The 13,289-nt window shown below is 37.8% G+C and overlaps 1 protein-coding gene across 1 annotated transcript in view; it reads right to left on the bottom strand.

Moving 5' to 3' along the window:
- LOC106879637 (uncharacterized) overlaps positions 1–10,133 on the bottom strand; it is a 147,492-nt gene extending 137,359 nt beyond the window's left edge. The window contains exons 1-2 of the mRNA XM_052972379.1: positions 10,054–10,133; positions 2,877–2,959 (exon numbers count right to left, since the gene is read on the bottom strand). The gene's annotated coding sequence lies outside the window, so the exon portion shown is untranslated. The remainder of the gene's footprint in view (positions 1–2,876; positions 2,960–10,053) is intronic.
- Positions 10,134–13,289: the final 3,156 nt, after the last annotated feature.

The raw sequence follows: 13,289 nt of genomic DNA, 5'->3' as shown, positions 1-13,289 counted from the left end.
CCAGTATTCCTTGAGTTGGTGTTTTTTTTTAATGTATTCCATAACAGAGGGATTTTCTAAGTTTATTTCAGGACAGTCTTTTCCGCGGATGGCATTGTACTGCTAATCACATGCGTAATGTCTTCCCCAGAAGCATGACATAGTCTACACACGCGGTTGCACCTTGGGATTACAAGAGCATCACTGTCTCTCTTGTTCACCAGGTACTTTGTGGCAATCTCCTGTTCCTGGATTGCAAATGCATAGCCTTCAAAGTGTGATGTGATGTAGTGGTCTTGTGTCCAAGAGAGGCTGTGCTTCGTGTCAATTATACTGTCTTCAAGCTTGTGCGTATGTGTGTATGTATGTATACATGTATGTATGTACGTATGTATCTATATATGTATATACGTATGTCTGTGTGTGAGAGTACGTATGTATGCAGGTAGGTATGTAGGTACTACTGTTCCCAGTTTAGATAGGTATGTAGGAACTACTGTTCCCAGTCTACTCTGACCCGTAGTAATAGTACCTGTTAGGGCTCCAGCTATGGGTTAATCGACATATTGGGGCTTGCTTACCAATGCATGTGAAGATTGGGTTCGGGGGACTCCGCGGAAGACGCCTCCATGGTTCAACGAATGGGAAGGCGAATGCAGCAATGCATTCTGTAGTACAAGGAGCAAGATGAGGTAAGTACGATATTTTGACCATCCAGTGCATTTGTCTTTATATTCAGCTGTCTTGCCATGGTCTTAATACTGGATTGAAGATGGTCATGGACAAGAGAGTGAAGTCGACCGTGCACAACTCTTCACTTTAAACAAGGTCACCCTGCATATCACCAGTCATCCTACATCTGCGTTGACATCACTTACATGATCAAGGCTATATACTACCTATTCCATTCACTACTAAGACTCTTAACTACACCCTAATATCTGGTTCATTACGCCCCAAATTCATGACCTTAATTCTCTACTCTTTGTCCATTTTCACTGATTTTGTATGCAAACATACAGGTACAGCCATCTCATTCTTTTCAATAGAATTCACTCGTATATCTTCCTTTCTTTTTTTCCCCACTATCTCACTTTATATATATATATATATCCTTCGCTCCTTTTGTCTCTCTCTTCTTCGCCCTCCTACTCCTGTTACTCTTACTACTCTCTCCCTCTCTCTCTTCCTACCTCACTTCCCTCCTCTCTATACATGTTCATTCTCCTAGCTTAGTAGCCAACTTACCGCTGTAACCATATATATTGAAATATCTCCATCGGCTGTTTCATATTTTGAAATGTTTTAACTGAGGAAGGTCTTACGTAATGGATGCATTTCTTATATATTACGCTGACCTGAAACGTACATATAATTGCTTTCAAAATATCGCTGTTTGGTTTGAATTCATTTTTACAATTTGTAAGAATGAATTCAAACCAGTGATATTTTGAAAGCAATGCACGTTTCCGGTCAGCGTAATATATATCAAGAAATGCATCAATTACGTAAGACCTTCCTTAATTAAAACATTTCAGTATATATATATATATATATATATATATATACATAACTGTATAATAATATATCATAATAATGTATATTCTCCGATTTGAACCGACAATTTTTAAATACAGGCAAATGACCGAAAAAGGATGACCGTAGCCAGAATCGAATCCACAAATCAATGCTAACACGGCTCCTTGCGATTCCAATTGGGCCTAACGCTCATCCATCAGTTTCAGCCAAATTTAGTGGATATATGTTTTAATGAATATATAATTGTCTAATACGACATATAATATTTGTAAGCAAACCAAGACGGCTAGCTGGCAGAAACGTTAACATACCGGGCGAAATGCTTAGCGGTATTTCGTCTGTCTTTATGTTCTGAGTTCAAATTCCGCCGAAGTTGACTTTGTTTTCATCCTTTTGGGGTCGATAAATTAAGTACCAGTTGCGTACTGGGGACGATCTAATCGACTGGACCCCTCCCAAAGAATATTTGTAAACAAACCAGAAATGCTTTGTAAGTGACGGAGACAAAGCTACTATGGAAGACTCATAGTATAATAATAACTGTATGATAATGTATATACAGACTTACAATACAAATACTAACAACAGCAGATCAGAAGAGAATAAAATACTTTTCGCCGTTATTTGAAATACCAACGCACCAACAAGTATTATGATATTGAATCACAAGGACAGAATTATGGGTAGAAATATATAGTGCATGTTGAATCACATTGTTTTATTTTTTTCATTTTATTCTTTAATTCTTGTTTCAGTCATTTGATTGCGGCCATACTGGAGCACCGCCTTAAAGGGGTTTTAGTCGAAGAAATCGACCCCAGTACTTTATTCTCTGTAAGCCTCTAGGCTTACAAAGAGTAAGTATTCTATCGGCCTCTTTTGCCGAACTGCTAACTTACGGGGATGTAAACACATCAACATCGGTTGTGATGTGATGGTGAAGGGACAAACACAGAATCAAAGACACACACACATAAATATATGCATATACATATATACACACACACACACGCACACGCGCACACACACGCGCACGCACACACGCACACACACACACACATACACACACACATATATATATACGACAGGCTTCTTTCAGTAGTTTCCGTCTACCAAATCCACTCACAAGATTTTGGCTGATCCGCGGCTATAGTAAGAGACACTTGCCCAAGGTGCCACGCAGTAGGACTGAACCCGGAATCATGTGGTTGGAAAACAAGCTTCTTACCACACAGTCAACCGCACATCCACGCCTGCGCCTATATAGCTGTCTTTAAGAAAATGAAAGAATTGGATCAATAAGAATTACAAATCAATTGTGATAAACAGAACTTGGTAAGAATAGGTAGTGTACTTACGGCAGTTAGTTGGCAGCAGTGTATCTCGTTCCGTAGTCGTACATGCACCTTCGTTTTTATTCAGCAGACAAGCATTGTAATCCCTACCATGAGAAAGAATATTGACACACTATAACATGTAAATTTCTAGATTCACTATTCTGAAAAACATTATTGGTGAACCGCTAAGATTTTCTTCCTCAGACTGATACTTTTATTACTTTTAGGAAAAGAAATGTGGTATATGAATTCTAGAAGAGTCTTGATCCTGGTTTAGAGACTGGTATTTTCGGTATTGGTGAGTAATTCTTAAAATAGAGCAGAAAAATATACATACATCCATACATACTTATCCTTGATGACATCCCACAATGCATTTGCAGTACGTGTAAAGATCCTAACATGTCAGCTTCATCTATCTGGTTTGCAAGAAAATGCAGTCTTTTTACAACAGAAAGAACATGTATTTTATTCAGAGTTAAGTACTCAGGAAACTATGTAAACATTAGAAACGAGTGTCCCAACATCAATACATTTATTTTACCCTATTGTAAAATTTCCTCATCAACACACTAGCAAGGAAGCATGACACTTCCTTGATCCAATATTTTTCTAGCACCCTCTGCAAAACGGATTTTTCTATATTTTTCTCTCCATTCCATGCCTACATCTAAAACAATACATTCATACCGGCAGCCCGTCAGTACAATGCTAAAAACGACAATTAAGACTGAATATTCTGATATGGATACTAGCATATGCGCTGATGTGGCTATGTAGTTGTGTATGTGCGCGTATGCAAATGTGTGAATATGCATGTACGTATGCAGGTGCATATAGATGTGTGTGTGTGTGTGTGTGTGTGTGTGTGTGTGTGTGTGTACATTGGATATGAAGATTACGCAGGTCTGCGAAATGGAAAGTTTTGAAAACTATTTTGATAATTGTGTTATTTTATATATTTTTGTGGTGCTAATTCGAAATACCGAAAAGGCTTTTTCCTGTCACCTAACGTTTTCTCACAGTTCAATCATAAAATATACCCTAATTTGGAGGTAAATCTACATATGGTAGGGCAAAATGAAACTAATAACAATGAATTTAGTACTTTTTTTTAAACAAAATAAAATGTCAGAAATGCAATTGAAAGGTGAGAAAATAGATTTTTACAAGGGTTCCATTCATTTTTAAAATTTTGGATTCTGCACCTCAAAATCTTGGGAACTATGCCTGGAACTCCTTTGCTTGTGAGCATTTGTTGATTCACGATGCATCATCCAGTAGTAGTCGGCCATCATATTAGTATTCTATCTTCCCTCACATCTTTTCATCTCCTTTATGTCTTGATGAAACCATTTCCTCTCCTCACTCACATCTCCCAGATTTTCCGGAAAGAAGTCCAAATGGGCACGTAGGAAATGAACTTCAATACTTATTTTACATCCTAAGGCCTCAAACTTTTCCAGCATTCTTCCCACTATGTCTTTGCAGTTTAGATCTTTGTGATTACCCAAGAAGATTTTCATTACATCTTTAAAATTAATTCATGCATCTTCTTCAGGATCACTAAGAGAGTTTTCAAAATTTTCATTCTTGACAAGTTTCTTTATATCTGGTCCTATATATATACACCCTCTTCCCCCTTGGCGTCTGATAGAGCAGAAAACTTGCTACGCAAATACATGAAGCTCTCTCTATCCTGTGGCAAATCTACTATTGAAGATTTCCTCGTCATTGTTATTTGTGCCTTCTGACAAAGAACTCATGTGATGTCTTCAATGTTTCCTGGTGTTAATGGGCCTGAAACTTCTTGTCCATGGATACCAGATCACAGATTGGAGATTTGAATAAACAAAGTTTTTTTTACTCTTCCAATGATATTCCTACACCTTACTCGAGCAAAAGTAGCAGTCATCATTGATTTTTAGGCTTCCTCCATATTATTGAACCTCTAAAACGAAGACATCTTTGGGCATTTTATCCAGTGGTTTAGTTCTTCAACACAAACTGAGCAGGCCTTATGAAGGATCTACTTCTTTACTCTTAATTTCACTCCAAATTAGGCATAGAAAGATATCTTGACAAATTCGGTGATGTTTCTCTGACGTTTCTTAGTCATAAACTCTCCACAAATGTAGTGAAAGTGATCCAGGCTTGCTGCACATCTAGAAAACGTCCCCGCTTCAAATGGCGTGGAAGTCGGTAAGGAAAGGGGAAGGGGACATTTTTTTAACAACATACGTTATATATATGCATATCATTAAAGAAACGTTCAAATGTAGCATAATACAATAAAACAGAACTTCTGTTGCATTTCATCCATATCATATAAAAACTTTGTGACGCTCTTTACGTTTGGGAAACAGGCTGATCCCTTGCCGATCGCTTTCCGGAAACACGTATGCTAGGCCAACCTGTTACCGCCCACTTGAATACTACAGTGAGCAGCATCTCAGCATACTATGGGTCGACGTTCTAAAGGAAGTAGAAAGAACAGCATTTCATATTCGAACTTGGTACCATGTCACCAACATATTTAAATTATTGTTTTTTATTCTACTCCCCTCTCATCTCATTTTTTCTCTTCACTTTACTTTCGACCTCACTTGCTTCTCACCTTCATTCTATTCCTCTTTCCTTCTACCTCTCTCATCTTTTTCTCTCTCCTACCACTTCCTGCTCATATATGAAACTCCAGTCCTCCTGCGTTCCTCATAAATTTCATCTTTTTTTTTTACTAAGTGGATATAAAATTTTACTGTCTTACATTATTTTCTCTCCTGTCATCTGTTTCCTGAGGAAGGACGCTATCTGAAACGTTGGATTTTCACTCCCAATTGCAAGTTCATTGTACTATTTTTGTCTATGTATGTATGTATGTATACATGCATTTATGTATGTATGTATGTATGTATGTATGTATGTATGTATACATACATACATACATGCATGCATGTATGTATGTATGTATGTATGTATGTATGTATGTATGTATGTATGTATGCGTGCATGTATGTATTGGTTGGCAACTTAGTTCCCGCGGTTTTTTTTAAATTTTGGAATTTATTGCGTTTTTAAATTTTGAAATCTATTTTTTTTTTTTTTCAAGAATTCTATTTTTGAATCATTTCGGAATATATTTTGTTGTATTTTCTAGCTAATTTTAGTTAATTTTTGTTTATTTTCAGATCATTAAAATGGAATGTCAAGTTAAGAAAAACGAGCATTCTCGACCCTCCTTCTTTTTGCTTTTAATCAAAGTTCTAAGGCCGCAGAAGCTGCTCACGACATTTGTGCTGTGTATGGAGAGGGTGCCATAGCTGAAAGAACCGCTCGTGATTGGTATGCCAAGTTCAAAAATGCAAATTTTGACCTCAAAGACGCACTTCGTTCTGGCCGTCCAGTTCAGTTCGATGAAGAGCAATTAAAAATTCTAGTCAAACGACAAGGGAACTGGCAGAGAAAATGGAATGCTCCCACTCTGCTATAGAGAAGCATCTTCACTCGATGGAAAAGGTTCAGAAGTATGGAGCATGGGTTCCGCATGCTTTAAGTAACAACAACAAAAATCAACGAGCCACATTCTCCGCTGGTTTTCTTGCTCGTCACTGCTCAACTCATGGACACAAGTAACGATTTCTTTACTGAATCGTTACTGGCGACGGAAAATGGTGCCTGTACATCAATATGAAGCAGCGTAAGGAATGGCTTAGCCCCGGTAAACAAGCGACACCGCGCGTGAAACAAGATCTTCATCCGCGTAAAACGATGTTGTGCGTATGGTGGGACTGGGAAAGGATTATCCATTACGAATTGCTTGAATGGAACCAAACGGTCAACGCGGAACTCAATGTTCAACAGATGGAACGACTTAACACGGCTATTCAAGAGAAATCGTCAGCATGGAGTTCTGCTGCACGACAACGCCCGCCCTCATATCGCCAATATGACTAAGGAAGCCATTCAAACGCATGATTGGGAAGTGCTGCCACACCCGTCATACTCTCTTGATTTGCCACCAACCGATTTCCACCTCTTTCGATCTCTTTCAAATGCTATGCGCGGAGTTTCGTTCAATACTGATGCAGAATTGAGAGCTTGGTTGGATCAATTTTTCGAGTTGAAATCAAGCGATTTCTACCAACGAGGTATTGAAAATCTTGTTGAACGTTGGGAAGTTGTAAACAACAAAGGTAAATAAATTATTAATTAATTAGTTATTATTTTTTATTAAGCCTTTTAAAAACTTTAAATTTTAAAAAATTGCAGGAACTTAGTTGCCAACCTAATATGTATGCATGTCATATTCAGTTTTATTCAAGATTTTTTGCCGCTAGAGAAAGCTGCTTTCTAACCTAGATCTGAGGCTCCTTCATTGAAATTTCAGCATCAACAGGGTATGCATGCATGCATGTATGTATGTATGTATGCATGTATGTATGTATGTATATGTGTGTGTATGTGTGTGTATGTAGGTAGGTATGTATGTATGTATGTATATATGTATGTATATATGTATGTATGTATGTATGTATGTATGTATGTATGTATGTGTGTATGCATGCAGATTTTTTATGTTTTATTTTATGTATGCATTCTCTTGCATATAGTTTCATATCTAGACATGCTCATATATTCTTAAATGATAAAATTCTGGAAAGTTTTACAGATTTTTACAGTTCGAGTGATGGCTTGGAATTGTAGTCTTCGAGTCAGCTTTCTCCTTTCTGGTTTTGAGAAGCCTAATTTCTCAAGATTGGTATTTCTCAAGATTGGCAATGTGTTACATATCACAGTGCCCCAATAATTATAGGTATAAACTTGAACTTGTAATCTGGATAGAGAAGCTGTAGATTTCTCAATAGTTCAGCAGATATTTTCTTTTTCACTGATCTTTGGCTTTATGCTAACATCCGCTGGGCAGCTGATTTCCACAACAGTTTTTCTCTATCACAAATTACTATCAGGTCTATTGTATTTACATTTTACTGAAGTTTTCACAGGGACATTCCACCAGTACTCCTTTTGATTATGAGTGACTATGCTTCTACCATACTGTAGGTTCTTATTTCTTTGGCCTCGGGGTTATCCTTCCAACGGATCTCAATAAACAATGTTCTGACTACATCATGTCTCATCGGGAGATAATACCGTGATGACATTTTTAGACGACTGCTTATGGGTAATATCATCGGTATTAACTCCACCAAGTCTACATCGGTTATCACAGTTTACTGCTTTTCCTGTCCCTTTTTTGCATCAGGTATTTGGTTGATATGTATGTATGTATGTATGTATGTATGTATGTATGTATGTATGTATGTAAGCATGTATGTATGTATGTATGTATGTATGTATATTCAGTTTTATTTCAAAATTTCTTACCAATAGAGAAAGAGCCGGTTTCATTGGAATTTCAATATCAACAACAGAGTATTTTCATTTGTATGTATGTATGTATGTATGTATGTATGTATGTATGTATGTGTGTGTGTGTGTATCAACCAATTTGTGCAACTCTCGTGCACAAACACATACACATGAATGCATATACTTTCTCACACACGCACGAGTGCAAAGAGATGGTCGCACACATATCTACCCTTTTCTTTTCGCCACTGCCATCCCCACATAAAAGAACTACATCTAAGACCCATAAATCTTCAGCAGACATGATACTGACCAAAAACAAGAGGCAAAAGACTGAACCCTTAAAGAGGTCACGGATGGTTATTGCACACATATCTTGACACACAGAAACACACATTCAAGCAGTGAAACAAGTGTACCCACGCTACCACCCACACATGCACGCACACGTACACACCCATACAAATCTATAATTTATTCTTACCCTTACTTCTTCTTCTAAGCCTAAAATTCACCCACCGTAAAAAATTTCAAATTTTATTTAATTTGCTTTGCGGGAAGGACTGTTCCAACGAAGTCGCGTATTGTCCTTGCCTTCGAAACGCTGAGTAGATGGAACTGGGACAACTAACGAAGGGATATACTCTTTATGTTGCATGTCTCGTTTCTCTGTTTGTTTGTTTTTTTTCGTTGCTCGAAAAAAGTTCGTTTTCTGTTTTCGTTTTTATATATGCATTCATGTGTATGTGTTTGTGCACGAGAGTGCGAGTGTACGAGTGCACGCTCGCGCGCGTGCACGATCTAGTTTGCCTGTTCGTGTGGTTGAATCGGCTCCTTGAGTGAGTGCATATGTTTGCATGTGAGTGTGTGTGTGCATGAACGTGTAAGGGTTTTCCTATTCGAGTGCATTCCTGCATGTGCATGTATATGGTGGTTTTTCTGAATATGCAAGTATTTGCGTGTATGTTTGCGTGTGTATTCTTGTGTGTATTCCTTCTTCCGTTTGTGTGCGTGTTTGTGTGCGTGTGTGCCTGTGCAAGTATATGAGTGTTTGAGTGCCTGCGCATGTCTGAGTGTACGAGTGCTTGTGTATGCGCGGTGTGTGTGCGCTTCTGCATGTATGTGTGTATGTGCGTTTATATGTATGCGCATGTACTTACGCTTGTCTCTGTGTGTGCAATTGTGTATGCATAGTACGTGTATGTGTATGTGTGTGGCTGTGTGTTTACGCGTGTGTGTGCGCGCGTGTTTGTGTGTGAGCGCGCGTGTTTGTGTGTGTGCACGCATGTCCGTAAATACGCGTGTGTATCCGTGTATCGATGCGTGTCAGAATTTTACCTATTTACACGTATTTTTATAGGCTTACCTACATTCTGGTATCGTTCTAACCGTACCCTTTACATACTTGTCTATACCACCTGATACATTCCTCCTGCTTACTTACTTACCTACCAACCTACCTAACTACATGCCTACCATCCTACCTATCTACCTACCTACCCACCTATCTACATACATACATACATACATACATACCGGCTTGCCTGCCTGCCTACCCACACAGACACACCCATGTATGCATATTGCATGGGTGATAACAGTGGGGTGGTAATTCTACTCCCTACAATGTCTATTTTATAGAATAAATCAAACATAAAATAGGTAGATTGTGTGTATGTGTGTGTGTGAGAGAGAGAGAGCGCAGTGTAAGAGTGTATATGTGTGCGCGCGATATGTAAGTGTGTGTGTGTCTATCCATTTGTGGACGCACAAGCATAACCAGTTTAAATGTCGCTGAACTTCGAGAGAAATAACAAAAAATACTTACACGCAAGAAAGATACTCGAATGATTTTAAGATCTGAGAACACTTGGATGAGTTACATTCTGCGTAGCAACCAGCAACAACTGTCAAACAAAGAACAATGTTTATCATTATTATCCTTGATATTCACATGTAATACGTTAAGAGTTTCTTTTATATTATATATATAGATATGTATATATGTATATGTATATATCTATATCTTTATATGTGTGTGTGTGTGTGTGTGTGTGTGTGTGTGTGTGTGTGTGTGTGTGTGTGTGTATTTATATAATATAAAACAGAGCTGTGTAAATCTCGAAAAAAATTTTTTAATTTCAAAGGTAGGCAAATGCTGTGAGATAATGTGCTAGCCTATTGTCTTTAATTCATACTAATTCCTTAGCTTTTAGCTACCCTCTGCCTCAGATTACAAATATTTTGCATTGTTAAATTAGCTTTGTCAGAAAAAAAAATTGCATAATACTTATTGTGTAGTCTCTGGGCGTCGACATTTTTTAGGTTTCGTAGTTGTTCTGTAAATTTGTTAGAAGTTTCTTTAGTAATTTGCGTTGCTTTTAGCATTTGATGAAATTATGTGCTTTCAGGATGTTGTTCATTTTTGGGTCTCTAGTTAGTGAAGGAAGATTTTGCACAATAGTGTTGCATGCCTCATTATTTCTAGGGTTGTGAGTTAATATAAATAGTAGTGTTTTGAGATGAGGTATCGCGTTATGTTTTGTTGTCTTTAGTGTTTTTATGTCTAATTTCTTGGCACGCTTAATTCCATCGTCTATAAGTGAGGGTGGATATTGTCTTTCAATTAGTGTTGTTCTGAGGTTTTGAAGGCAAAGGTCCGAGTAGTCCTATCAGACACTATTGTGCAAATCCTTTTTGCCAAATTAAAGGGGATGTTTATTTTGATGTGTTTCGTGTGGCATGAGTTAAAAAGGAAATATTGCTTCGAATCCGTTGGTTTATGATAGATGTCAGTTATAATTCGGTTGTTGACTTTTTTTTATCATAGTGTTCAAAAATGGGAGCTGTTCTTTGCTATATTCCATTGTGAATTTAATGTTACGGTTTATATCATTTAATGTTGATTTGAATTCCAACTCCTTCCAAATGACAAAACAGTCATCCTGTATCTTTTCCAGTTTTTTCTTATATAATGGTGAAATGGATAACCATATTTTTACAGTGACACTTCATATATGGTGAATTCAAAATAATCCATTACAGGTTCGCAAGAACAGGGCCTGCTTTCGTTCCCATCACAATTCCGCGTTGCTTTGACGATAGTGTCATCAAATAGGAAATAATTGTTCTGGAGTATTGGGTTGGCAACTAAGTTCCCGCTGATTTTTTAGATCTTGGAATTTATTGCGTTTTTAAATTTTGGAATCTATTTTTTTTCAAGAATTCTATTTTTGAATCATTTTGGAATATATATTTTTTTTTTCTAGCTAATTTTAGTTAATTTTTGTTGATTTTCAAATAATTAAAATGGATTGTCAAGTTAAGAAAAACGAGCATTTCCGACACCTCCTTCCTTTTGCTTTTAATCAAGGTTCTAAGACCGCAAAAGCTGCTCACGACATTTGTGCTGTGTATGGAGAGGGTGCCAAAGCTGAAAGAACCGCTCGTGATTGGTATGCCAAGTTCAAATGATGTAGGCTTCGAAGATGTCATGGAAGATGTGGTTGTATTGTTTATGTCCCCACCGATATAAACTTACTGCTGGTGAAAGACTTGTAAAGACAGATGCAGTTGAGCTATATATATTTTCCAAGCGTCATTCAATGATGAGGGTTTCACTTATCACGCAACTCAGCTATGTTATCCATAGTTGTTTTAGATGAGTGAAGTAATCAACAAAGTATGTTTCACGAGGTGGTATCAAAATGTTCCCGGTCTAGTTTTGTAGTGCGCCAGTGGGTGCTAGCAGTGACCTTCATGAGGCAGTGTGCCAAATGACATCGCTGTGTTTACTTAGCAAGTTGCGAAATTTGGGTCTTTGTGATCACGTGTATGTTGTCAGCGATTTTGCCAACGTGAAATTTTGCGTTAAACTTGAAAAGTCTGTTACAGAGACATTGGGCATACTTCAGCAAGCTTACGGTGATGAGGTAATGGGTTGTATGCAATGTTTCGAGTGGTACGGGTGCTTCAAAAGCAATATCAACGTCTGAATTGAACATCCAGCGCGTCTCTGCCAAGTTTGTCCCTCGTTTACTGACCACTGAGCAGAAAGAACATCGTGTCGAAGTCTGTCAAGATCTCAGTTAGTGAGTCACTGATGACTCATCACACTGGTGATGAGATTTGGGTCTGCGGGTACGACCCTGGGACGGAGCAGCAGTCGTCACAATGGAAGAGCCATTCATCTCCACGACCGAAAGAGGCACGACAGAGCCGCAGCTCAATCAAGAGCATGCTCATCGATTTTTTCAACATCTGCGGTATTGTTTATTGAGAATTTCGTTCCCCAGGGCCAGACCGTCAATCGAGAGTTTTACTGCGACGTTTTGAAGCGTTTGAAGGAGAACATTCGGCGAAAGTGGCCGGATCTGTGGAGCGCGAATAATTTGATTCTTCACGACGTAAATGCTCCCTGACACCAAGCTCTGGTATCGTTTTCGCACTCACTCTATGCGCCCGATTTAGTACTTCTATCTCTTCCTCAAGATGAAAATACAGTTCAAAGGTCAACGTTTTAACACCGCTGTCGAAATCAAAAGCGAATCGCAGAAGGTCCTCAAGTCGCTTACGGAAAACGACTTCCAGGCCGGATTCCAAAAGTGACAGGAACGGTAGATGACTACTTCGAAGTAGAGAATGTAAATAAGTTTTTTTTTTTTTTTTATTAAACGCTAGCATACCTGTGTTGTCAAAAATGCCGACAGTCTTACTAATGAGAGAAATCGCCGCATTAACACAGTGGAAGAAACCGTTGCTAGATGTCAGCAATCTAGTAAATTAACGTACAGAGAATTGAATCACTTAGAGAGATTCGGTTATATCGTCTTCACTGAAAATATTGTCACCTAATGTATGTGTTTATTTGTGTGTGTTTATGTGTGTGTGTGTTTGTGTATTATATATGTGTGTTACATATGCATAAACATAGGTATATACGCATATATATACATATAAATACACACTTGTATATATATATATATATAAATATAAATGTAAGTACATATATAAATACCTATGTATACAAATATATATATATATATATATATATATATATATATA

The sequence above is a fragment of the Octopus bimaculoides genome, chromosome 13, assembly GCF_001194135.2.
Source record: "Octopus bimaculoides isolate UCB-OBI-ISO-001 chromosome 13, ASM119413v2, whole genome shotgun sequence".
Classification (NCBI taxonomy): domain Eukaryota; kingdom Metazoa; phylum Mollusca; class Cephalopoda; order Octopoda; family Octopodidae; genus Octopus; species Octopus bimaculoides.
Note: the sequence above shows the minus strand (reverse complement) of the source record. Positions and strands in the feature narration are given on the sequence as shown.